The sequence below is a fragment of the Micropterus salmoides genome, unplaced genomic scaffold (genome assembly GCF_014851395.1).
Source record: "Micropterus salmoides isolate LMB-PRFRI ecotype aquatic unplaced genomic scaffold, ASM1485139v1 Ms_hic_scaffold_1, whole genome shotgun sequence".
Taxonomy (NCBI): Eukaryota; Metazoa; Chordata; class Actinopteri; order Centrarchiformes; family Centrarchidae; genus Micropterus; species Micropterus salmoides.
Window position 1 is genome coordinate 65,881,792 of NW_024040040.1, and position 26,681 is coordinate 65,908,472.

At 39.2% G+C, this 26,681-nt stretch overlaps 1 long non-coding RNA gene across 1 annotated transcript; it reads left to right on the forward strand.

Moving 5' to 3' along the window:
* The first annotated feature begins 6,451 nt into the window (after nucleotides 1-6,451).
* Nucleotides 6,452-9,650, forward strand: LOC119899105. Its single transcript, XR_005443716.1, has 5 exons — nucleotides 6,452-6,520; nucleotides 6,831-6,912; nucleotides 7,034-7,094; nucleotides 7,624-7,855; nucleotides 7,951-9,650. It is a non-coding gene; the product is annotated as an uncharacterized LOC119899105 (long non-coding RNA).
* Nucleotides 9,651-26,681: the final 17,031 nt, after the last annotated feature.

Below are 26,681 nucleotides of genomic sequence, written 5' to 3' on the forward strand. Positions count from 1 at the left end.
TCGTGTTCAGGTCCTTGAACAGAGAGAGGACGCTCCACTCTGAGAATCACTGACCTGAGAGAGAGCGACTCAGCTGAGTATCACTTCAAATTCAACACATGGAGCTTTGAATGGAGGAGTAGTTATTACCTGGTACAACTCTGACTGTCACAGGTACTGATGAACACAAACTGTAACAGCACATTTAAACTATCTGATGACACGTGAATGTGCAGAATAGTGATCCTGATGAGAAATAATTGTATGTGTGATTAATTGATTACATGATTGTCATAATGTTCTATTGTTTATATCTCTGTGTCTGTCTGTGTGTGATTCAGATCCACATAAAGATCAAGTTTTTCTGTTTTTTCTTCCCAGATCTCCAGGTTCAGGTGATCAGATCAACAGTCTACAAGAATTATACTGAGGCAGAGCTGCTTTGTCACAGCAGCTGTCGTCTTCCTGATCGTCCTTCCTACGTCTGGTTCAAGAATGGACAGAAAATGGAAAGCGTGGAGACATCTTCTTATAAAGATCAGTTTTATCCTGGAGACATCATCTCCTGTGCTCTTAAAGAACGTGAGGATTTCCGCTCTCCTTCAGTGTGTGAGTTTATTCCACTGTGTCAGGAAAAAAACATTAAAATACAAATTACAATTTCATACATAGCCATATTGGAGTCTTTTAGCTGTTAATGTACACACAGCAGCATTATTTATAGAAATAAAAATCTACTAATGGTAGGAAAGCAATATTCAGATGCATGTTGTGAAATAACAATGTGTTTTTTTTTAAATGGAAAAATAATTTTTTAATGATAAAATATGTTGTTGCTACGTTTTGTAGCATGTCTAAACTACATATGAATTTTAATAAATTTATGAGAATACCCAATTATGAATTTTAACATTCAGAAAATATTAATCTATAAATCTCTCGTTTCGCGGGGCACCACCAGAGTTGTGATCAGTTAGTTAATAATCGCTCAATTATCTTAAATCAGTCAGTCAGTCTCATATCTGAAGGGTAAATTCTCTTGGCAGGGACTTGAACTCCTTGGTTACAGTGAATTTATTATCTAACTAAAGCGATATAAAAGTGTGGTTAAATACATCAGAGAAATAAACAATGGCTAAACAATGAGAATGGAGATTCGATTGTGGGAGGATTTGACTCATATGGCAGAGGAGAACTAATGAAAGTAAGCTATGAGTTTAGGAGTTAAAAAGACAATATTAACATTATGGGACATCCCTGACCACAGAATGCTTTGTTTGGTCTTACTGCTTGTCGGCGGCCTGCCTTGGCCTGTTGCACGGGTCCCACGCTAGCTGCCCGATCCTGGCTTTTTGCTAGGGAATTCTCCAAGGTTTTCCGTGTCTGATTGAAGAAAAACCCTCAAGGGTTGGCTGTCCTCCGACTGGCAATTTGGCTGTTCTTCAGATGTCCTTGGCGAGACCACGTGCCTTGGTCTGACCTCGGAGAAGTTAGCTTGACGAAAAAGCTTAAAAGGGAACTCGGTCGTTCTTGAATTAAACTAGTGTAATTTAACGGACTGATAACTTTAACAAAACAAAAGAAAGAAAATAAAACAAGTAAAGTTGCTGGAACTGAGGGACAAATCGATGTCGCGGCACTTTCGCGTGTGTAGCTTCAAGCGAAACAAAGACTTTGTTGCGCTGGTTGAATTCTTAGGGCGTTGCCGGGAGGGGCAAGCCGGCGCGTGCCGAAGCGCCATTAAAGAGCCTGGAACAAACCGGGCAGACGAGGTTGGCAGAGAGCAGAGAGGAAGAGAGCGAGCACTTCTTCTTCTTCTTCGTTGTTTAACGGCGGTTGGCATCCAACATTATTGGTGCATTACCGCCACCTACTGTACTGGAGTGTGGGCCGGAGATAAATAAATAAATCATCAAAACAAAAACTGAAACAAACAAAAAATTTAACTTTTATCCTTTCTGCCAGTCTAGTTTCCTTTAAGAATCGAAATAACAGTGTACTCATATCATTTAATGACTTCCCCAGCACTTCCGTAAGTCAATTCCCTTGCCACAGATTCAATATTATCACAAAATTCACACCTACCTGATAGGTGCTTATCCATAATATGTAAGTACCTACTTAACCCACAGTGTCCTATTCTTAACCTAGTGAAGATGATTTCCTCCTTTCGTTTCCTTTCAGTGATCCTTTCTGTCCCAACCTTTTGTTGAATGTTATATAAATGCCTCCCTTTCTCCCCTGCATCCCAGTGTACCTGCCACTTTTTATTAATTTTTGACCTGATTAGTGCTTTGGCTTCTGCTTTACTTATTGAAATTGCTATTTCAACAGCTTCCCGTTTACTGGCTTGTTTTGCCAATCTATCTACAGTTTCATTACCCTTCACCCCCACATGTGCTGGAACCCATGTAACCTTTACCCTCTCCCCCATCTGACATATCTGTGAGTAAAGTTCCAGTACTTCATATACTATGTCCTGTCTTGCTTGTGACTTAAACGATTGCATACTCTTTAGAACTGCACTAGAGTCTGAGCATATGACAACTTTTGCTGGTGTAACTTCCTCTATCCACTGCAATGCCAACCAAACAGCCACCAACTCCATGGTGAATACTGATAAATTATCAGAGACTCTCTTCTGCATCTTTACTCCCATCTTTGGTACACTGAAAGCAGATCCAGCTTGTCCAGACTCAGGGTCTTTAGACCCATCAGTGAATATGACCAAATAGTCACTATACTTGTCATTCATCCTATCACAAAATATCTGGCATACATCCACCCCCGCTCTACTCCTTGAGTGGCTATTTAAAATCTCTAGGTCCACACTAGTCTGCAAAAGGAGCCAAGGTTGTCTGACTGGCAGCGGAACTGTTGGGCAAAATTCCTTTCCCTTAAGTCCCATCTCTTTCCCAATAGCATCTCCCACCCATCCAAAACTGTGATTTTTAACCCTTTCATGCTCCCACCATACCTGCATAACTGCGCTTGTGGGGTGAGACCTCCCCTGTCCTTGGAGGTTTGCCCAATAGTTGGCTTCCAGCTGTTCCCTTCTTAATTGCAGAGGCATCTCACCCATTTCTACCAGCATCGCCACTGCTGGTAATGTTCTCAGCGCTTGTGTTTGTACAACATCCAACTTGGCCAATGTGGTCCTAGCTGCATCTCTGTATGCTATGCAACCATAATCTCTTACTGATTTAATCAGTGCATCATATATCCCCTTCAGTGCTTTCCTACTCGCCCCCAGTCCACTCCTGCCAAACACCTCATCACATTTAATACCTTTTTACATTTAACTATAACTTTCTCAATGTGGGTTTCCCGGGGTACTGTCTTTCTAAACTTTTAATATGTCTATAAAAAGAAAAGAGAATCTATTTGCGATTATTATAATCAAATAATTTCCCACAATCAAACCTCAATGGTGAAACGGTTGTACCCGTTCTAAGTTTGAGCAACAGTTGTCAGTAATTAGACCTTAAAAGGTTAGCATTTCAGAATGATGGCATATAATACTTATTTCATCCACTTGGGGGAGCTCAGGTTACATGACGACAGCTTAGATTAATCCAAAAACAATCTTTCCTTAGGAACTGGGAAATTTAGTTATTTAGCCTTAAATTCAAGCTGGCAATTAATAGCATGTAGCATGCCATTTATCATCATTTCTAAAGGAATCTAATGTTTTGGTCTTAATGTTTTTGTTACTGAGATGCTCTATTACTTCTATTGATGACGTCATGGCCCATAGCTCTCCATCTTAGTTAATTGAACAGTTTTTGACTGAGACAGAATGGTAACTTTTGTGTTTTATAGTAAAATTTTAAAATGGATTCACCAGTTTCTGAAGATTTTCATGACAGACAGATGGTCTTTATCTTAGTAGTGGTAAATCTGAAAATCATATGTGCAACCACAGAGGCTGGATAAAGTAATGTGAAAATAGCAACATTTGCAAACTATTAACAAATCAAAAACTCTTTGCAGCAGGATCTGAGCACAAACAAGAGAAAATCCATGTTCAGTCTTCAATAAATAGCAACTTATTCTAATTTTTAAGTAATTCATGTTCATCTCTCCTCCAGATGCTCCAAAGCTTCCCTCTGTGTCAGTGAGTCCCTCTGCTGAGATAGTGGAGGGCAGTTCAGTGACTCTGACCTGCAGCAGTGATGCTAACCCAGCAGCTAATTATACCTGGTACAAGGAGAACCAAACTCTGATTCAGGGACCAGGAGACATTTATCATTTCACCTCTATCAGCTCTAAGGACAGCGGGATCTACCACTGCAAGGCTGAGAATGAGTACGGCCAGATCAACTCCACATCTGTATCCATAGATGTCCAGTGTAAGTACAAAACATCAGCAAAGCTTCCACATACAATGTGTTTAATTACAGAAGTGGATGTAAAGGTCTGGTAAAAACAATATCATGTTCTAAAGTAGCATCACAGGGGGTTTAAAGGATAATTTCAGATTTCTTGATTCTAACTTAATACTAAAGCCTACTCACATGCCATTTGTACGTTAAATTTGTTTTTGGTCACTAATCATTCCTCCTGGTGAAGAAGAGATACCTTCGTAGAGCAACATGCATTCCAAAAGTTCAGTTGCAGCTTATTATAGAGCTGGACTAGACCATACTCTTTGTGATACAATTTACAGAGACCCAACAATTCCCACCATGAGCAAGCACTTGGCGACACATCTCCTAGGATTTGTGTTCTACCACAAAAAAAAATCACAGAGTAACATGGACAGTGCTGAGGTCACAATTAGATCTACATGTCCTGATAGTCTGTAGGTTTCTTCCTAAGACCCAGCAATGGCAATAAACCTAACTACCAGGACAAAGATACCGACTCAGTAAGCCTGACTGATACTATTGAGAACTCATTTTAGCTTTGGCTAAACATTTTGCACAGAATGAGGATAGTAGATTTTGACCCTTATTTCTCACAGTTTAGTTGTGCCAATCGCTCCATGGTGTGGAGAGGAAGAGTGACTGCAGGGACCAATGACTCTTTCAACGTGCATATGGCAATCAAAGTATTATATTTAATATAATAATATATAATGTGGTTGGGATGCAGCTACATGCATGCTCTCAAGCCTCTCTCCGACTGCAGCTAACAGCATGCAGTGCACTAACACCATAAAACGACAATCCCCCCGCAAAACACAAACTCCAACATAAACTTCACCTAAGGATAAAAAAAACAATAATCATGTTTTATGTGCTGCCACACCAAACGAGAATCAGATCGACTTCGGGTTAAACAGAAAGTCTTGAATCACAGAGAGACCTCCACTTTGTTTTGAAACTGACAAAACCAACACAGAGTTGGTTTTCATTCAACTGGACAGGTAATCTAACATTACTGCAAAGCATGGTGAAATATATTGTAATGTTGTGCATTAGTTGGCTGAAGTTAGATAACATTAATTCAGCTTAGCTTAGATTTATTGTCATTTTACCAATACTCTGGTACATAGCTTTCCCTCCTCCCTCCGCTTTTCCACCTCTCAGTCGCTGTAACTTATGTGACCCACATAATATACAATAATGCAACATAACGGGACAGGACAACAACACAGTGGAAGACCCTTTCACTACAGTAACGTTACTTACTGCGGTCTAACTGTTATAAAGTGCAGCAACAAATCTCATTATAATATTCAGTCCAGCTCACTAACCGTTTCATTATCATCCAATACATTTAGCTGTGTTGACACTGGTGAAGAGACACAAATAGTACAAATGTTAGTTACTGAAAAGCAGCAGGCCAGCTAACGCCGACGATGTCACGTCACCTAAATGCAGTCAATGTAACATTATAATGTAACAAGCATGGATTAGTTCAACCTCAGGCTGATAAAAATATTACTGTAACGTTGCAGTGGGATTTACCTGAGTTTCCACCATGTTGTGTGAAGCTGTCACCCTGTCTGTTTATAGCCGCTGTCACACTGCTTTGCACCAATATGCCGGCTTGCTGCGCTGTCTGATGTCACTGTATGCGCTGGTAGTTAACAGAGCCACAGCTGGCATGCCGGTGTTTCCACCTTTATTGTAATTGTTTGTGTTTCGTGTTTTGCTCGCTCATGAGCTGGAGCACACGTATGAGCATACACCTGGTTACAAATAGTGGCCGCTGAAAACTACAGCTTATCAAGTGAAGCATTAGTAGATAAGGTATCAGATTAATAACAACTCCTGATGCATGATGTGTTATTAACGTTCCTCTCTATATATTCTATACATGTTCTTCTCCAGATGCTCCAAAGCTTCCCTCTGTGTCAGTGAGTCCCTCTGCTGAGATAGTGGAGGGCAGTTCAGTGACTCTGACCTGCAGCAGTGATGCTAACCCAGCAGCTAATTATACCTGGTACAGGAGAATGAAGACTCACCAAAAGCATCAGGACAGAACTTCACCATCACTGACATCAGAGCTGAACACAGTGGGAATTATTACTGTGAAGCCCAGAACAGAAGAGGACGTCATAACTCCACCTTACATCTGACTGTTGTGGCAGGTAAATTATTAACTTTCATACACACCCGTTCACACACCTGTCCTGCAGGCTCTATCATCAGGTGATCTACTTCGCCACAAGGTTAACAGCTGTGCTCAAGAGTCCAAGACATATGGCCAAAGATTTGATATTTGACTACAAAGTCAATCATTAATTGATCATTATTCTTTAACCTGGGGGACATAAATTCCTTTATTCTCCGCTCCAGCAAAATAATCAGACACACAATAAGATATTGTCCAAGCATGAAGGACCACTAATATATTGGCACAGGGCTTTTACACTGCCTTTGTTTTGTACTGTTTCCCAGGTTCAATGAAATCAGCAGCTGCTGGATCAATCACTGCCATTATTCTGGCTCTCATATTGCTCTGTGGCTTCCTATTAATTAGGTGAGCAGTTCATTTTTCAGGTTTTTAGGTGATCATATTCAGTAATGCACCTAAGATTCACTCAGTTGTTCAGTAATGTCATGTAATGATTTGTTTTTTGTTCATTTATTCTCCTCTCCAGTAGAAAGATGTCCTCAAAACAAACCACAGAGCCTGGAGAGAGACCAGACAACACAGCACAGGTGAGGAAGAATTCAGATAGTACTCTCACCTTAAAACTAAATTGAATCATGCTTCTTCTTTCATCCTGTTCATTCCTGTGTGATAACCCTGTAGCGATATGTCTGTGTCACACCCTTGTTTTCCTTTACCCAGTCATAAATGATAAAGTGACAGGACCAATGTTTTCGTCAACCCAACAACTATCCACCTACACATTCATGTTAGCTTTTTGTAAACAAAGGGGAATTTGGCATTCACTGATTTTATGACCTCTACTGGTAAGAATTACAACAACAAAAACCAAAGTGACCTTTTGGCTTTGATAATGAGGTTTGTGGTTCCACAAGACAAATGTTGACCTCAGAAATGTGTAGCGCCTGATGATGTATTTGTAAAGTCACTGAAATTGCAGAACAACCCCCTCACCTTAAACTTGCAGATGTTTTATTAAATGGTCATGGTGTTGCAGGGCAATAAATATCATACTTAACCACTTACCTATGAAGATAAGTACTAAAGTACTCTCTCTATTCAATTGTTGCTTTTAAGCTAAACATGGGTTCAGTGTGCAACAATTCTTCAGCTGAAGTACAGAGTAAACCAGCATTGGAGATGGACGACCTTTGCTACGCCAGCGTAAGCTTCTCTGAAAAGCAGGAGGATGCTCTCTACTCCAACATCAGGCCAGCTCAGCGCAACAGACGCAAGAAAGAAGATGGGGAGGATGAAGATGGTGTGGAGTACAGTGCTGTCAACTTTAATGTGTGAGTGTTTCAGCAGTGTGAGTCCATGAGAATTTGATTTATTATTGCTCTTAGTTAAAATTCTGAGTTTTTTGTAGTTCACATTTCTCTAATTATGTTTTGTCATTCACAGAGTAAGACGTCAAGAGGCTGGGGAGGATTCATCTGCACTGTACAGCACAATCACCGACATACCAAGAGTATGATCACAACATGGATCTGTGGTCCGTTACTTGTGTTACAGTGTTCAAGCAGAATTCCACAGTGAAGTTATAATACATTACACGGTAGATTAAAGGCAACTGTCAAAAATCTAATGTATAAACAACAAACAAACTTAGTTTCTCTTACAACCAACAAGTTATCAAAAAAGTCTGTTCGGGGCAGTGCAATTAATCAAACAGCAAAATTAAAGAAATCTATACATCCAGCAGACAAAATAAAAGTCTTAAAGTCTTAAATAAATTAGTAATCTGGTAAATACAACAGTTTAAACTCTAGGATACAATACCACAGTTGCTGGTTCTGATTGGATGCCTTAAACCTGTTCAACAATTTAACTCTTGTTCTAAATCAGTGTTTAAGGTGCCGTATGTTAAGCTGCTGGTGACAGTAATTTTATTAACAGTTATCTCTCATTTTAACTAAATAAAATTTTTTAATAGCCTGTAAGGTTTGAGTTGATATACTATATTAACTTTATTGTTACAGCATCCAGCCAAGTACTCGTATCAGTTGCTAACAGTCTGTAATTTATAATTTCTTATACAGAATTTACTTGACATTTTTTTCCAAGGAGCAATATTTTACTGTTGGTGCAAGCAAACTATTTCCTACATATTATCAAGTACATAAGGTTATATACAGTATACCTTTATAACTTTAACAAAGTCTTTCTCTGCTCTACAGTTTATTCACCTTTTATTTTTTTTGTCAAATATTTCAAATATTCTTCTGCTCATATTAACATTTTTAAATTTCTGGTGCTTACCATCACAACAAAATGAGTTATTGTCATGGACTGACATCTCTTTTCTCTGCCACCTCCTCGAATAACAGATTTTATGAATATGTGTGGTTGATCAGCATACTTGACAACTTCCAGACATCATAGACTAAATCCGTGGACCAAATCTAGCGGGGTATCTGGATTTACTGAGTCATTTTTTAATTGAAATACAAGAGCGTGGTTGCTTTAACACATTGGGTCTGAGGGTCCCCCACCTGAACAGACTAAAAACTTCATTTCCTGCAATTGGTGAAGTCTGCACCAATTTCTGCCTTTTCAGCATCACTGTATGATGGAAAAGGCTTTCATTATGCAAAGGAAACAAAAATTCAGGCAGCAGGTGACAATTCAAAAGTTTAAAATATAAGGCACACTGTAATACTTTATATTGTCCTACAGATCAATGTAATATCATCCCTGCTCAGTCAACAGACATCTGTACTGTATCTGGACTGTACTGGATGAGACAAGGAGGTGGAAACTAACTGAAAACACTTCTGATCAGGTATAAGTCCACACAAATGTTAACTTCAGCACCTCCAAAAAACTGCAGCTCACAGCCAGTTCAGTTGGAAGCATTAGGAACATAGTCCTTCTTACCTTCATGTGTCCATACCTCCTTAACTGTTGCATGTTAAGATTGTAATTAAAAAATTAAATTTTACCACTCTCACAACTCACTGACAGACTCAAACTTCCCGGATCAAACTCATTAGCAAAATGTTTTTAAAGAGGTGGTATTATGCTCATTTTCAGGTTCAAAATCTTAATTAGGGGTTGTACCAGAACAGGTTTACATGGTTTAATTTTCAAAAAACACCATATTTTTCTCATACTGCACATTGCTGCAGCTCCTCTTTTCACCCTGTGTGTTGTACGCTCCGCTCTTGAGCTACAGAGTGATGCATCTTACTTGTACAAAATCTTTGTTGGGAGTTGCACATGCGCAGTTCCCAGGTAAGGACTACTAGCCAATCAGAAGCAGAGAAGGGCGGGTTGTAAGAAACAAAGTAGTGTGATCCAAATCAAAGCAGATGGTATAAGTTACTCACAAGTCCACAACCACACAACATCATTGTTCCACATCTTACCATCAGGACTAAATGTTGAACTGTTGCCGGTGTTCTGACGATCTATGCTGCCTTGCCGAAAAATAATACCATAGCGCAAATCGATAGACTCGGCCCTGCTCCGTTTTCCATTGCAGACAGTACCCAGAGATAGTACGTAGCTTGTCGTATAGTGACGCCACACACAACGGCCGTGACGTAATATTCAATGCGACACACACACCAGTGATCCACACAGCTTTCTCTTTAAGTTAAAACGTTTCAACATTCCTCAGAATGTAAAGACAGATAAGCGGTATGAAAACCTTCCAGCTGTGTTTTGCTCTGCCGTTGTTGCTGCAGCGATCTGTGTGACGGCGGGAGCAGAGGGCTCTGTGAGCGGGCGGCTGGCCGGCCTCACACGCTCCTCCCGCGGGTCACAGCAGGCTTCCCCCGCAGCCACTTGCGGAGCTCCTCAACTCCGAAAATATTCAAGCACATTTTTGTTCCGCCATCACTTCTCATAAAACTGTCAATATTCGAAATCTACACAGCTGATTTCACCTCAAAACTTCTCAGAAGTGGATTTAGTGATGAAATTCCTCACGAAAACTATAAAATATAAAACTTTCTGTTGCTGGCCTCTGTCTGGTGCAGCAACGATGATGCAGTGAATAGTGAATATTCCCTCTGACCAATCAGCAGTCTGTCTGTTTTCACATTACATTTTGTATCCCTCAGCTCGCTTGGAACCTGGAAGCAGGTACAACATTTCTACAATGGAAAACAAAGGCGAGTCGAGCCAAAGGGCCTCCGCTCAGACTAGCTTGGTTTGAGGGCGTGCCTGACCCCGCTAGCCGCTTGGCAAGCTTTATGACGCGTTTTCATTGTGACGTCACAAGTGGAAGTGAAGGGCTGGACTACAAACGAGCTGTTTTCAAGCGGCTCAGAGCAGAGCTTTCTGTGGGAGATGGGAACTCCCTTTGGGCTTTTTCACTTTGCAAACCTGTTACATGCAAAAAAAAGATATAAATCAATAAAGGAGAGGGGAAAAGCCAAAAAGCACAATACCACCTCTTTAAAACACAAACAAAGCTTCTTTCCTATCGTACTATAGGAGACAACAAGCTACTTTTCACCAAAATAAGTCTTCCTCCAAGCTGCACAAATAACATTGGTCTCTATGAGCAGCTGGCTGTGAGATGCAGGGACCATCTAAAATGTGCAACGCCGAAAAGGCTACTACAGAAGAATTAGTAGTAAGACACCGGAAGCAAACTATTTTTGGAATATTTGCAGCTGAAATCGTCAATCCGACAAAACTTATATTATTATATAAGTTTTATAAGCATTATAGTCACTAACTTGGATCTCCTTTCTTCAGCTTTAGAGTTAATTAACATTCCTTCCTCAAAAAAACTTGTCTCCAAAATATATAAAATAATGTCACAATCAGACAAAACTATATTCATACATAAATAACTATCGCTTAGAAAACCATCCTTATAATCTGGAAGTCAAGGAACACCATACATTAAACACACTGAAAAACTTACTTGTAGATTACATCTCTGTGGAAAACATCACAACAGATTAATACTCTGCCTGTTCATCTTTCATTCATTTCATACAATCTTGATTCCATTGTTTTTTTGTTTTTGTTATTTGCCTGATTACCGATCATAACAAACACAATTGCATCTGTATCAATATATTCAATACATTATCAACAATTCCACATACACATACATACCATTTGTATAATTTTTATAATATAAAAAACATTTTCTGTATTTATTTGTTGTCATTTTTTGCCCTATGTTATTATATAGTATATAGTGTATAGTATCATCAGCCGGATTTCAAACTACGATGAGACTTCATTTCGGGGGGGATGTTGATAATCTTTATTCTTAATCTTAATTCATAATTTCTCAGTTTGTACCTCCTTCTCTACACCTCTCGGCGCGTATTAGTCCCTTACACCCGAGAGAGAGGAGTCGAGGAGGCACCAAATAGAGCAATGAGAAGAACCCGTGGATGCAAGTAAGAGACTTGAGCACAGCTTGCCTCTCTTAACACTATAACAAAAAGGGTCACACAAATAACAAGGTTAACCCCCAACCCACTTTCACTTTTAGTTTCTCAGTTTACGCAATAGACTCTTCATTATATTGTATCGACAGGGGCTGTAAATAAATTGGACCTGGGTGAAGTATAAAGCTTAAAAAAAGAGTGATTAAAACATGTTGTGATTTTCCACCCCTCTAGAGGCAATACCAGACCCCAAAATGACCACAATCATTTCAATAAACTATATTTTAAGAAGTTCATGCATCATCAACTATATAAGAATCATTTCTTCATTTCTACTTGGGGATTTACAGGCTTTTGTCTGTCCCTGCATATTAATGATGTAAAGAGGAAGGAAGTCAGGGCAATTTTTATACTTCAGTGTCTGTTTATTACAACTGTAGAGACAAACTGTCTTCAAAGACAGCACCCTCCCTTTTTGAAATGTTTATTGTGACTAACTGACATACAGGATTTCTCTTGTACCTGATTTATCTGCTGATGTGATTTAACAGACGTGAGGAGCAGCTATGAGTTTACCAGCAGGATTTGTTGTCCTTCTTCTCTCTGTACAAGGTACTGTACATTTATAATGTGAGGCTGTTAGCACACAAAATCAGAGGAAAGCAGGTATTTAGTAAATAAAAAGATCTGATGCGATCCCTGAAACACCAGACTTTTAATTCTCTTTCTTTAAATAGAAGTCTTTACAAGATGACCAACAGAGAGCTGTTTTTTCTGTACACCAGCAGCATCTCTGTATTTATCTTACCATGACAATGTAAACTTTATAAATTGTATTGTTCACCATTAAAAACAGTAAAATATATTTGTGTGGATAGAAGTAATAACTTTACAAGTCCTATAAATAATTTGTTATATAAAAATTGCTCTGTGGAACTTCCTACATTGTTCTGCTGTCCTCCAGACTCAACTTTAGCCAGCGTTTGTATGCATAAGAGTAAATTTAGAAGCTGTTAGCTCTGTAATAGCATAATTAATACAGGAAATAACATGAAAATAACATGAGTCAGTATCGTCTTTCATGTCACAAGAAAGGCGGATAACAAAACTTAAAGTTGCACTAATAGCAATGGGTCAATTAACTGTATAATGTAAAAGATACTTAGAATAATTATCACCTGAATCTGCAGTTCCCCTCAGCTCCACAGAACAGTCTCGTCAGCCTTGTTTCCAGCAGCAGCAGACAGCTGATTTCAGTAAAAGTCTCTAAAAACCCACTGTACACTACCTGCCAGCTCTAACTGTCATTCACATTTACTGACTAGCTGGTGACTAATGAAGCCTCCAGCTGCAAAGGATATGTCCCTGCTACTTATCCACCTGCAAACACTACAACAATAAAACAACAGTAAAATGAAGGGAGCGTTAAATTAAATCATATTCCAGATATTACTGAATATGTCAGATTCACTGCCAGACGCTGCAAATTCAGATTTCTTGGTTTGAGAAGATAAAATTCAAATGAAATGAAGTTCACACAGATTGATCTTGTGTGTTTGTGTTGACTTAAAAATGTACCTAATATGTCTATATCCTGAACACGGCTAATATATATATAGATATTTTTGTTATCTACATATCGCAGTAGTTTCTCACACCTCAATGTTCTGCATTTCTCTAGATTTTCCATTTACACTCTGAGGAGGAAAGCAACAGAGCAAAGCAGACGCTATTTTAATGCATCACACCCCTCTAATATTTCATGTTTTTTTATCCTGTTCAGTAAGTACACAGTTTAAATACACGGCTGTTCCTCCACTGCCCCCTCTTTATGATGTGCCTGTCACATGTACATCTTTGACTTTGCGTTATATATTCTCATGTAAAACTGAATGATTTGTAGACTTCTCAATAGCTCTGTTCACTTTGGCATAAACCAGAAGTAATTTGAAAGTTTTTTTTCCCATTTTCCCATTTTTAAAACAAACATTCCCCAACAAATAAGTTAAAACATAAGAAAACGTGTGATACTCAATAAATCTTACATTCAGTTCTAGTTAGAATAATAATCTAAGTACAGTCTTGTTCAAACTGACATCCTCTTGCAGTGTGGAAATTTTAACACTTCTGACATACAGTATATATTTACGCTCTGCCATACTAGTGTTGTAGTACGCGAGACCACTTTTTGATGGTCTTGGTCTCATCTCGGACTCGACCGCATTTGTACTCGGTCTTATCTCGGTCTCAGACATTGAGGACTCAGGATTTTATTTCAAGACCAGTCAAGACTATAACTTTGGGAATATCAATAAATTGCTTTTGCATTGTCTGATTTATTTGTTAAGAACCTAACTTTGATTGGATGCAAAACGTATTGCTTCAAATGCAACCAATCACCCTAATCAAAACTGTGTTGTTCCTGTTAGCAACTGTCACACCTCCCCGCGATGGGTAAGCATGGAAAAGGAGTATTGAATAAAGATGCTTACGCTGATTTCAGCTCTTTCAGTGTTTGTATGTGGGGGTTTTAAAGGGAATGTGGGTCTTTCAGATCAACTTTAGAAGTACCTGTGATCTCGTTCTACATTTTATTGTGTGTCATGTAATGTGGGGAACTGGTCTTGGTCTGGACTTGGTCTCAGCCCCTAAAAGTCTTGGTCTTGTCTCGGTCTCGATAAACTCTGGTCTGTGTCTTGATTTGGTTTCGGTTTGGGCGGTCTTGACTACAACACTATGCCATACTGACTTGCTGCTGTTGCCAGAGTTGCTCCCACAAGAGATGTAGCTGGTGTGATAAGCTTAATCAGCATAACTAACTCGTTTGGTAAGGACTTAAATGTAAAAGACGTTCACTAGTAAGTTCCACACTCTTGCTTTTAGGTAGGATGACACTGAAGCCAAATTAGTTTAGGAAGTGTAGCTTTACATACTGAAAAACCACTACAACAAATGAAAGTCTGTCTCCTGATGTTTGAGTCTGATTGTAGTTTCTGATGTGCTCTGTGTTACAGTGATTCAGGGTCAGTATGGCTGGGGAGTGACTTACACCTCTACTCAGATCTGTGCCTTAAAAGGATCAACAGTGGAAATAAGCTGCACCCTCACATACCCATCCAGAAGAAATGGCCGTGATACTAAAGTTGAGGAAACATTCTGGTTTACTCAGATGAATGGAGATGTACATGTGGATCTGAAAACAGACTCAAGATACGCAGGTCGTTTGCAGAACAGTTGTTCTAACAAAATCTGCACTCTGAGAATCACAGACCTGAGAGAGAGCGACTCAGCTGAGTACAAGTTCAGGTTCATAACAAACCAACCAGATGGAAGATTTACTGGTTCACCTGGAGTCACTTTGTCTGTCAGAGGTAACATTTTCATTCATATGTTAAAAAAAATTCAAATGTTCAACATCCAGGAAACAACTATAAATGTGTTGTGTGTATGTTGACAGGAAAAATCTAAACTAACATTCCTGTTCCTCCCTCACAAATCCAGGTCTCCAGGTGCAGGTCAGAAGACCTAGTGTTTCTAACTGGGCAACCCTAATGTGTCACAGCAGCTGTCATCTACCTGATCATCCTTCCTACGTCTGGTACAAGAATGGACAGAAAATTCAGACAGAAACATCTTCTTCTTATTCAGACTACTTTAATTCTGCAGACAGTTATTCCTGTGCTGTGAAAGGACTGGAGGGTTTCCCCTCTCCTTCAGTGTGTGAGTTTACTGCACAATCTTCCACTCACACAACACCATCTGGTGGAGCTGTATAACTACAGTACATGTATTTTTAATAAGGAGACTCCCATTGTGACTCCTCACCAGCTCTGGTTTAAAAATGGTCCAAAAATATTTTATCTTTCAGGTGTCCGTGGTCATTCATGCAACAGAGTGACTTACACTGACAGAAGCATCTGTGCCTTCAAAGGCTCATCAGTGGACATTTCTTGTACTTACAACAGTTATGACACAGATATCAGATCTAAATTCTGGTTCAGTCCTGAACGTAGTCTTCAGTGGCAGAATCCCTCACAGCCTGAGGACCTTAGTAAAGACTCCCAGTATGCAGGTCGTGTTCAGGTCCTTGACACACAGAGAGGACGCTCCACTCTGAGAATCACTGACCTGAGAGAGAGCGACTCAGCTGAGTATCACTTCAAATTCACAGCAGGAAGCTTTGAATGGAGGAGTAGTTTACCTGGTACAACTCTGACTGTCACAGGTACTGATGAACACAAACTGTAACAGCACATTTAAACTATCTGATGACACGTGAATGTGCTGAATAGTGATCCTGATGGGAAATAATTGTATGTGTGATTAACTCATTACATGATTGTCATAATGTTCTATTGTTTATATCTCTGTGTCTGTCTGAGTGTGATTCAGTTCCACATAAAGAACAAATATTCATTTTTCTTCTTCACAGATCCAGATCTCCAGGTTCAGGTGATCAGATCAACAGTCTATAAGAATTATACTGAGGCAGAGCTGCTTTGTTACAGCAGCTGTCGTCTACCTGATCGTCCTTCCTACGTCTGGTTCAAGAATGGACAGAAAATTCAGACAGAAACATCTTCTTCTTATTCAGACTACTTTAATTCTGCAGACAGTTATTCCTGTGCTGTGAAAGGACTGGAGGGTTTCCCCTCTCCTTCAGTGTGTGAGTTTACTCCACAATATTTTACTAATATAACACCATCTGGTGGAGCTGTATAACTACGTGTATTTTTAATAAGGAGACCGTCATTGTGACTTCTCACCAATTCTGGTTAAAAAATGATTTTTTCTTTCAGGTGTCTATGGTCAAACCTGCAACAGAGTGACTTACACTGACAGAAGCATCTGTGCTGTCAAAGGCTCATCAGTGGACATTTCTTGTACTTACAACAGTTATGACACATATATCAGATCTAAATTCTGGTTCAGTCCTGAACGTAGTCTTCAGTGGCAGAATCCCTCACAGCCTGAGGACCTTAGTGAAGACTCCCAGTATGCAGGTCGTGTTCAGGTCCTTGAAACAGAGAGAGGACGCTCCACTCTGAGAATCACTGACCTGAGAGAGAGCGACTCAGCTGAGTATCACTTCAAATTCACAGCAGGAAGCTTTGAATGGAGGAGTAGTTTACCTGGTACAACTCTGACTGTCACAGGTACTGATGAACTCAAACTGTAACAGCACATTTAAACTATCTGATGACAAGTGAATGTGCTGAATAGTGATCCTGATGGGAAATCATTTTACATGTGATTAATTGATTACATGATTGTCATAATGTTCTATTGTTTATATCTCTGTGTCTGTCTGAGTGTGATTCAGTTCCACATAAAGAACAAATATTTCTGTTTTTTCTTCACAGATCCAGATCTCCAGGTTCAGGTGATCAGATCAACAGACCACACATATAATCAGGCAGAGCTGCTTTGTCACAGCAGCTGTCGTCTACCTGATCGTCCTTCCTACGTCTGGTACAAGAATGGACAGAAAATTCAGACAGAAACATCTTCTGTTTATTCAGTCTACTTTGATTCTACAGACAGTTATTCCTGTGCTGTGAAAGGACTGGAGGGTTTCCCCTCTCCTTCAGTGTGTGAGTTTACTCCTCAATCTTTTACTAATATAACACCATCTGGTGGAGCTGTATAACTACATGTATTTTTAATAAGGAGACCCTCATTGTGACTCCTCACCAGCTCTGGTTTAAAAAATGGTCCAAAAATATTTTATCTTTCAGGTGTCTATGGTCAAACCTGCAACAGAGTGACTTACACTGACAGAAGCATCTGTGCTGTCAAAGGCTCATCAGTGGACATTTCTTGTACTTACAACAGTTATGACACATATATCAGATCTAAATTCTGGTTCAGTCCTGAACGTAGTCTTCAGTGGCAGAATCCCTCACAGCCTGAGGACCTTAGTGAAGACTCCCAGCATGCAGGTCGTGTTCAGGTCCTTGAAACAGAGAGAGGACGCTCCACTCTGAGAATCACTGACCTGAGAGAGAGCGACTCAGCTGAGTATCACTTCAAATTCAACACATGGAGCTTTGAATGGAGGAGTAGTTTACCTGGTACAACTCTGACTGTCACAGGTACTGATGAACTCAAACTGTAACAGCACATTTAAACTATCTGATGACAAGTGAATGTGCTGAATAGTGATCCTGATGGGAAATCATTTTACATGTGATTAACTGATTACATGATTGTCATAATGTTCTATTGTTTATATCTCTGTGTCTGTCTGTGTGTGATTCAGTTCCACATAAAGAACAAAGATTTCTGTTTTTTCTTCACAGATCTCCAGGTTCAGGTGATCAGATCAACAGTCTACAAGAATTATACTGAGGCAGAGCTGCTTTGTCACAGCAGCTGTCGTCCACCTGATCGTCCTTCCTACGTCTGGTTCAAGAACGGACAGAAAATGGAAAGCGTGGAGACATCTTCTTATAAAGATCAGTTTTATCCCGGAGACATCATCTCCTGTGCTGTAAAAGGACAAGAGGATTTCCGCTCTCCTTCAGTGTGTGAGTTTACTCCACACTGACATTACAATACAAATTACAATTTCAGACATAACCATATTGGAGTCCTCTAGATCTTGATGTGGACACAGAAGCATTATTTATAGAAAGAAAAATCTACTACCGGTAAAAAAATATATTCAGATTGTTACGACCCCCTGTTGGTCTAGGGGAGTGGGGGCCATAAACATATTGGCACAACTGGTATAGATCTTAACAAGGTAACTTTTATTGGTAACAGAGAGATGTAGACAGGTAACAATAAACAAAAGGAGGGTGAACAAACCAAGTTAAAATAAAAAAGGTCCTCAAAAGGAGGCCTGTACCTATCTATCGATTTAAGCAGAGTTGATTCTTGCTACAAAAGAACACAAAGAGCACAGCACCCACTCCACCTGGTGAAAACTAACACAATAGTAAACAAAACACAAAGTGAATTTCTCTACTGCACCCAATGTGGAGCTAACAAACAAAGGTGTGCAAACAGTTTCACTAAACACAATGTACAGCTAATAAGCAAGGAAGGTGGATAGTTCCACTAAACACAAAGTACAACTAACAGGCAGGCTATGCAGTCAATACCAGCGGCACACAAGTCAATAGGCGGTGACAAGCTGCCTGGAGCAACAGGTGGACTCTCCTTATGAGCAGGAGGTAATTAATGTGGTGGCGAGCCATTGGTTGAGTGGAAACAGAGGGAACCAATGGGCGGGACTGATGTCAGCACCCCAGAAACCAGGAAGTAGGCGGGTCTTCATTCCCCAGGGACACAGCCTACTTGGTAGAGGTGAGACAGGAAAAGGGGAAACACAAGGGTGACAGCGACAGCCGTGACACAGATGCATGTTGTGATATAACAATTTGACATTTTTATGAAAAAGGAATATTAAAGTATAAAATATGTTGTTGCTACATATATACATACATTATTGTTTTGATATTTCCCCATTTTAGTTAATTGACCAGTTTATGACTGAGATAGATTGGATTTGTTAGCTTGAAACATTTATTTTATAATAGCAAAATTTAAAATGGATTTACCAGTTTCTGAAAAGTTATTCAGGACAGACAGATGGAGACTTTCTCTTAATAGTGGTAAATCAACCACAGAGGCTGGATAAAGTAATGTGAAACTGGGAACATTTTCAAACTATTAAAACAAAACTAAAACTGTTTGCAGCAGGATTTGAGCACAAACAAGAGAAAATTCATAATCAGTCTTAGATAGATAGCAGCATATTCTCATCTTTAAATAATTCATGTTCATCTCTTCTCCAGATGCTCCAAAGCTTCCCTCTGTGTCAGTGAGTCCCTCTGCTGAGATAGTGGAGGGCAGTTCAGTGACTCTGACCTGCAGCAGTGATGCTAACCCAGCAGCTAAACACACCTGGTACAAGGAGAACCAAACTCTGCTCAGTGAAGAATCACAGCTTGTCTTCAGCTCCATCCATACCTCTGACTCTGGAGAGTATTACTGTGCAGCTGAGAATGAGCTGGGGAGGAGGACATCTGAATACATCATTAATGTGAAATGTGAGTGAAACAGTTTATTTAAAAATAACATCATAAATCTGCCTGTCTTTGCTGAACAAACTGACCTTTTTTTAATTCATTGCAATGTTAGCGCCACATTTTTACAACATGGTAAAAACGGCAGCAGTGTAACGAGGTGCTGAGCGTCTTTCCCACACTGGGCGCTGAACATTTGTTTTCCCGGGTCGCCGTGAGTTGAAAAATGTTCAAGTTTGGGTGAAAGGTAGCGCTTGTCACTGTCACGTTTTACCCAGCAAGGGCCAGAGCAAGTAGGCCTACCCTGCTTTGTGGTTACATTTTCAAAGTAAAATTAGGTAGCTTACTTGCAGCACATCACCTCCACGGGTATTATGTATCATAGCCTGGGCTTGACATGAACTTTTTTGCTCACTTTTTCCCAAAGTTACTAGCCACCAGCATTTTCACTAGCCAAAATTACGTTTTATATGATTAAAGTTGACAATAGAGTGCTTAAATTGGCGTGAAAAAATGTACTAATATGCTGTTTCGTCAAGTTACTTCCAAATACATTATAGTTACTGTCATTTGAGACTAATTAGTTATATTAGAGTATTACTGTCTCTGAATTGTAATGCTTTACACTACTTATGCGTTACTTTTAAGTTACTTTCACTTGAATTTAATGGGCACATTATTCTGATAGGAAGGTGTCGGCATAGGTGGGTTCTAGTGATGTGCAGAGTTATATCTGCCAATTGGATGGGTCATTGTCATAAAAATTAACCCATTGATTAATAGCAGGGTGAAATAGGACGAATCTTCTCCCACTTTAGAAAGATTCTGCAGCATTTACAGGTACAGCAACATAACGCCATTGATTATTTGAATCTAGCCTCTCTAATCATGAAAGTAATTTGTTAAAGCATAAATACATAGAAATCTTTATTTACGCATGATACATCAGGGGAGCTACCTTCTAGAGGAGCCGGGCTCCCCCGTAGTTTGCACCCTGCCTACAAACTAGACCATCAGATTCCCACAACAGGAAACAACGTTACTCTTTTACTCATGGATTTGTTTTTCTGGTGCCGAAATTTTCTCTGTGTTGGTGAATAATTAACAAAACAAAACACCACCTCATTTCAGGTTAAAATGCGTTGTAACGCGCGTTCCTGAGATTGTAACAGGTATAATATTACAGATTTTTTTTTTGTAATGCATTATATTGCTGCCTTAAAACAAAAAGCAATACATTACTTTTGTATCACATTACTCCCAACACTGCTAATATTATCATTAACTCTGATAAGGTTGTGTGTAAAGCTCCTTTTTTTGAAAACATGTAGTCTATTAAAGAGGTGGTATCATTTTCAGGTTCAAAATCCTATTTAAGGGTTGTACCAGAACAGGTTTACATGGTTTAACTTTCAAAAAACATCATATTTTTTGTCCTACTTGCACATTGCTGCAGCTCCTATTTTCACCCTGTGTTGAACGCTTCGTTTTAGCTATGGAGTGATACATCTGGTCTCTAAATGATCTTTGTTGGGAGTTGCACATGTGCAGTTCCTAGTTCAGGACTACTAGCCAATCAGAAGCAGAGACCTTTCTCTCAGTCAGAGAAAAGAAGGTAAACAGCTTCGATTCAGCTGTAGGCTACATGTTGCCGACCAGCTTGGCAACATGGACTGGATCAAGAGTTTCAGAGTGGTGAGTTATTAATCTGTAACAAAAGTATCTTCCATCCATAAAGTTTTAACTGAGCTCTGTCTCTACATCACAGTAACAACTTAAATTACCTAAATTTTACAGTAACTTACTGGCAGCTGGATGCCGACTGTAATTCGATTTACAGTATCATTACTGTAAATGAAATTATAGTATCATTACTGTAAATTCAATTACAGTATCATTACTGTAATTTCATTCACAGTATCATTACTGTATTTTCATTTATTTACAGTATTATTACCGTATTGTCATTTACAGTACTTTCATTTACTGTAATGTAATTTAATGTTTTGAATTAGTTTAACTAATAGTTACTTCTAAGTAACTTCCATTAAACAAAATCCACATTTAAAAACCTTTAACTTAACAATCCAATTTCAGGACAGCACTGCAAACCACATATTTCACCCAAAAGATTACAACATGAACATTGTCCTTACAATATGCTTTTTAATTGTAAAACATTTACTTATTCAAAGTACAAAGAGACACCTATGTTAATGTGAAGAGTGATGGCATGATAAAGACCACAGAAGGTACCTGCAGGATGGTACAGCAAGCACAGATCAATTAAGTGAGCTGAGATTGAAAGGAATTTGGTTTATGACCCTATGCCTGCAAAACATAACATTTTCTAGAAATCAATCCAATAGTTGTTGAGACATGTCTTGTCATTTCACACACCAAAGTCCGTTGGATTCATTCACTTGGGATTCTTGTCTGAAGAAAATCTTACAACATTCCATATTGTGATATTAGTTATTTTACGTAAAATAAAATTCAATACCTTTTAAGACCTTTTTCAAGACCTCTACAACATATTTTAAGACTGACGCGCCACTTTAAGCTGTAACCGGTCATGTCAGCAACACACCTTTAAAAGGGACATTGTGGAGTTTTTAAAAGGAACTTAAATATATTAATAACATTTTTATTGCCTATATGTGACCAGTTTATAACCTCACCTAAAAAGTGAGGCATCCACCAACTTTCTAAGTTGCCTATAACAGCCTGAATAGGCCTACTGTTTTCTATGTGAAGGTCTGGTTGGATTTTCTGCGAAAATCCATTGTTTTACAAAGTCTATGACATTTATGTGCACAACATTACTGCAGATCATGTGAAACAGTGCGATTTTGTGTTTTAGTTGGTTCAAACTAGATAATGTTAACTTGCTTGCAAACGCCGATCAGTTGATAACTACATGTTATAGACAACCTTACTGCTAGAAGCCAATTAAAACTACACAACGCACCTTTAACTTACATTAACTATAAATTGATTTTGAGACTGTAAAACTAAACACATTTTTTTGCATATCGTCATGTGTTTGGACATAATTTCATTAAATACGAAATGAATGAGATGTTATTAATGTTAAATAGACCTCTAAAAACCTTACTGTCAATTTGAACCTTTACACAGGGCCCAGGAGTCCTGAAAACTACCGACTGAGCTAAACGTGCACACGAGTATCCAAGCATTTCAAATAATTTTACTATGTTCTAGCCCGCCATGTAACAGCTTGAAATAAATCTGGCCGGAAGCCAGACTTATTTGCTTACCCCTGCTCTATTTGTTCCACAAGACACAGTGACACTCAGTGTCACTTCTCCACAGTGACACTGAGAGAAGAACACACAGTAGAGAAGAATTACAGTAGTGAGGAAATATTTTCCATAATTCTTTGCTATTTACAGTAATCTACTGTAAAGTATATATACAGTATTTTACTGCACCTACTACAGTAAAATACTGTTCAAAATGTTCAAAAATCAGTTACAGTGTACTAAAAGTGCTGCATCAGAAACTGTTTATTATTCACAGCAGTAACTACTGTAATACAGAGTAGAAAAATGATCTGCATTAGAAACAAAGGGCAAAGAATAAATGATTTTGTCTAAGAAAAAATCCACAATTAAGGCAACAGGATTAAAGTTTTATATAGGCCTTTGGGCACTTTGGATTGTTTGTTTTGCATTTGCATTTCCTCAGAGCACTGTGTGGATTTATGTTTATCATCATGAAGCTCTGGTTGCTCTGAGTAACTGGAGATATGTCCACCTAAAATGAGTACACGGGCCTTTATTTTCCAGATTATTCCCATACAAAAGCATCTTCTGCTTTCCTACATGGTATGATTACTTTTATTAAAAAACAGACTTAACTTTGGAAAGGTAGCTGTGATTTGACGATATGATGTGATATAAAGGCGGCACTGTTAGTAGTAACACGGTGTCCCTTAATCATGAAGATTTCTGTAATTTTACAGCATCGTTCTCCTGTTTCATTTACTGACTGACCGCTGTGTTGATGTGTGTGTGCATGCGACCAGTCGCGTGTGATAACAGAGATCATACCATCAGGTTAAAAGCAGGCGGGAGGCCGACGGTCTACAGGTCTATGGGACTGTGGCTGCCCTGTGACAGATTCAACTTTTATATTCTCTTTGGCACTGCAGCTGAGAAGTGAGACGTGACTGTGGTCTGGATTCTCCTGTAATATATTGCATATATATTATTGCACTATTGTGTCAATCTGTGTGTGTAGCCTATGTGTTCTCTATACTGTAGGCTGTGTTTTATTATTATTGTCTTATTATATTATTGTATAAGTAAGCACATCGTGAGCATTTTCCAGAGTCAAATTCCTCGTACTTGTACACATACCTGACAATAAAGCGGATTCAGATATCGCTATATCATCACTGCCGCTGGTCAAGTTTATAATTAACAGCAGGCTAAAACAGCCATCAGGCCAACGGCCAGTCCACGAGTTTAATCTCCACAGCCTCTTCTTGTTTACAGTGTTGTCTCTAAAGACAACAGGCTTCACGAATGGACCAATGAGCAAACACTATGTGCATGTAGTAGTAGGACTGGGCGATATGGCCAAAAATGTTATCACGATAACAATATTTCATATCATTCGATATCGATGATTATCACGATAAATGTCAAATCATTATTTCTTTCAAGTTTAAAGGGAAATTTTTGCTCCTGAGTGAAAAAAGAAACCAGATGGTTAATTATGTGGTTAAACTTTTCTTTATGGTCAGAATGTGACAAACACTGCCAATCAGTGGATCACTTAACAAATCTGAGGTAGCACATTCAAAACTATCTTTTCCAAAAAATATGATTAAAGAAATATTGACAAGTTGTCTCTCTTTTGTCCCCCAGATGCTCCAAAGCTTCCCTCTGTGTCAGTGAGTCCCTCTGCTGAGATAGTGGAGGGCAGTTCACTGACTCTGACCTGCAGCAGTGATGCTAACCCAGCAGCTAAATACACCTGGTACAAGGAGAACCAAACACTGATTCAGGGACCAGGAGAAATTTATCATTTCACCTCTATCAGCTCTAAGGACAGCGGGATCTACCACTGCAAGGCTGAGAATGAGTATGGCCAGATCAACTCCACATCTGTATCCATAGATGTCCAGTGTAAGTACAAAACATCAGCAAAGCGCTTGGAAGTTTACTTACAGATAGTGGATGTAAATGTCTGATGAGCTCAGGCTGGTAGAAATAATATCATGTTCTAAAGTAGCATCACTAGTGGTCTAAAGGAGTATTTCGGATTTCTTAATTCTAACATGCCATTTGTACTGTATGTTAAATTTGGTTTTGGTCACTAATCATTCCGCCTGGCAAAGAAGAGATACCTTCGTAGAGCAACATGTGGTATTGTAGTCAAGACCGTCCAAACCGAGACCAAGTCAGAGACCAATACTGAGGGAGGGCGAGATAGAGAGAGATAGATTCAAAAATATTGGATAAAACATTGGCTTAGCAAAGAGCTAACATTCTATCTGTACAGATAGAAAGTAGACATCTGTGAGATCAAAAAAATGCTTTAGAAAACACACGCTGCTGCTGGATAATTACTAAAGGATAAATGTTTTGAGTTCTCTCCTAAGATTTGTGTAGATCACAAACCAAATCAGAGCAGCACGGTGGTGCAGTAGTTAGCACTATTGCTTCACAGCAAGAAGCTTGTGGAATCGAACACCGGTTGCCCCAGCCTTTCTTTGTGGAGTTTGCATGTTATCCCCGTGTCTGCGTGGTTTCTCTCAGGGTGCCTGGCTTCCTCCCACCATCCAAAGACATGCAAACTAGGTAGATGATGAGTGGACAAACCAAATCAGAGTGTAACATGGGGAGTGCTGAGGTCACAGATAGATCTATATGTTCACTCAGTTAGCCTGACTGAGACTTATCTTTGGATAAACTTCAGACAGCATTTGTCCAGAATGAGTACAGTAGATTTTGATCCCTCACTTCTTACAGTGTAGTTGTGCCAAAACAGGACAGCTGCATGGCCAGTGTGGAGAGGAGGAGTGACTGCAGGGACCAAAGAATCTTTCAACATGCATGCAAGTATTATATTTAGATAAATTTGACAATCTGAACCTCCGGTTAGCCTATTTTATGGAGTGTTCTCATTTGTCCATGCATTGACTACAAATAACATTACTTACTGCGGTCTAACTGTTATTAAGTGTGGCGACAATCTCATTTAAAATTTTCAGTCCAGCTCACAAACTGTTTTGTTATCATCCAATACATTTAGATGTGCTCTCTGGCGAAAGACACAAATAGTACAAAGAGGCAGGCGAGCTAACGCAGATGTAACACGTGGCTAAATATAACATTCTCATATAACAAGCATGGTTTCTCCACTACCATGTTGAGAACATGCAGCACAGTTTATCAAGTGGAGCATCAGATGAATTACAACACCTCCTGATGCATTATGTGTTATTAATGTTCCTCTTTGTAGCCCCTCCCAGTAGGTGACACTTTGTCTATACATGTTTTCCTCCAGATGCTCCAAAGACTGTTTCTGTGAATTCCTCTGGTGAGATAGTGGAGGGCAGTTCAGTGACTCTGACATGCAGCAGTGATGCTAACCCAGCAGCTAATTATACCTGGTACAAGGAGAATGAAGACTCACCAAAAGCATCAGGACAGAACTTCACCATCACTGACTTCAGAGCTGAACACAGTGGGAATTA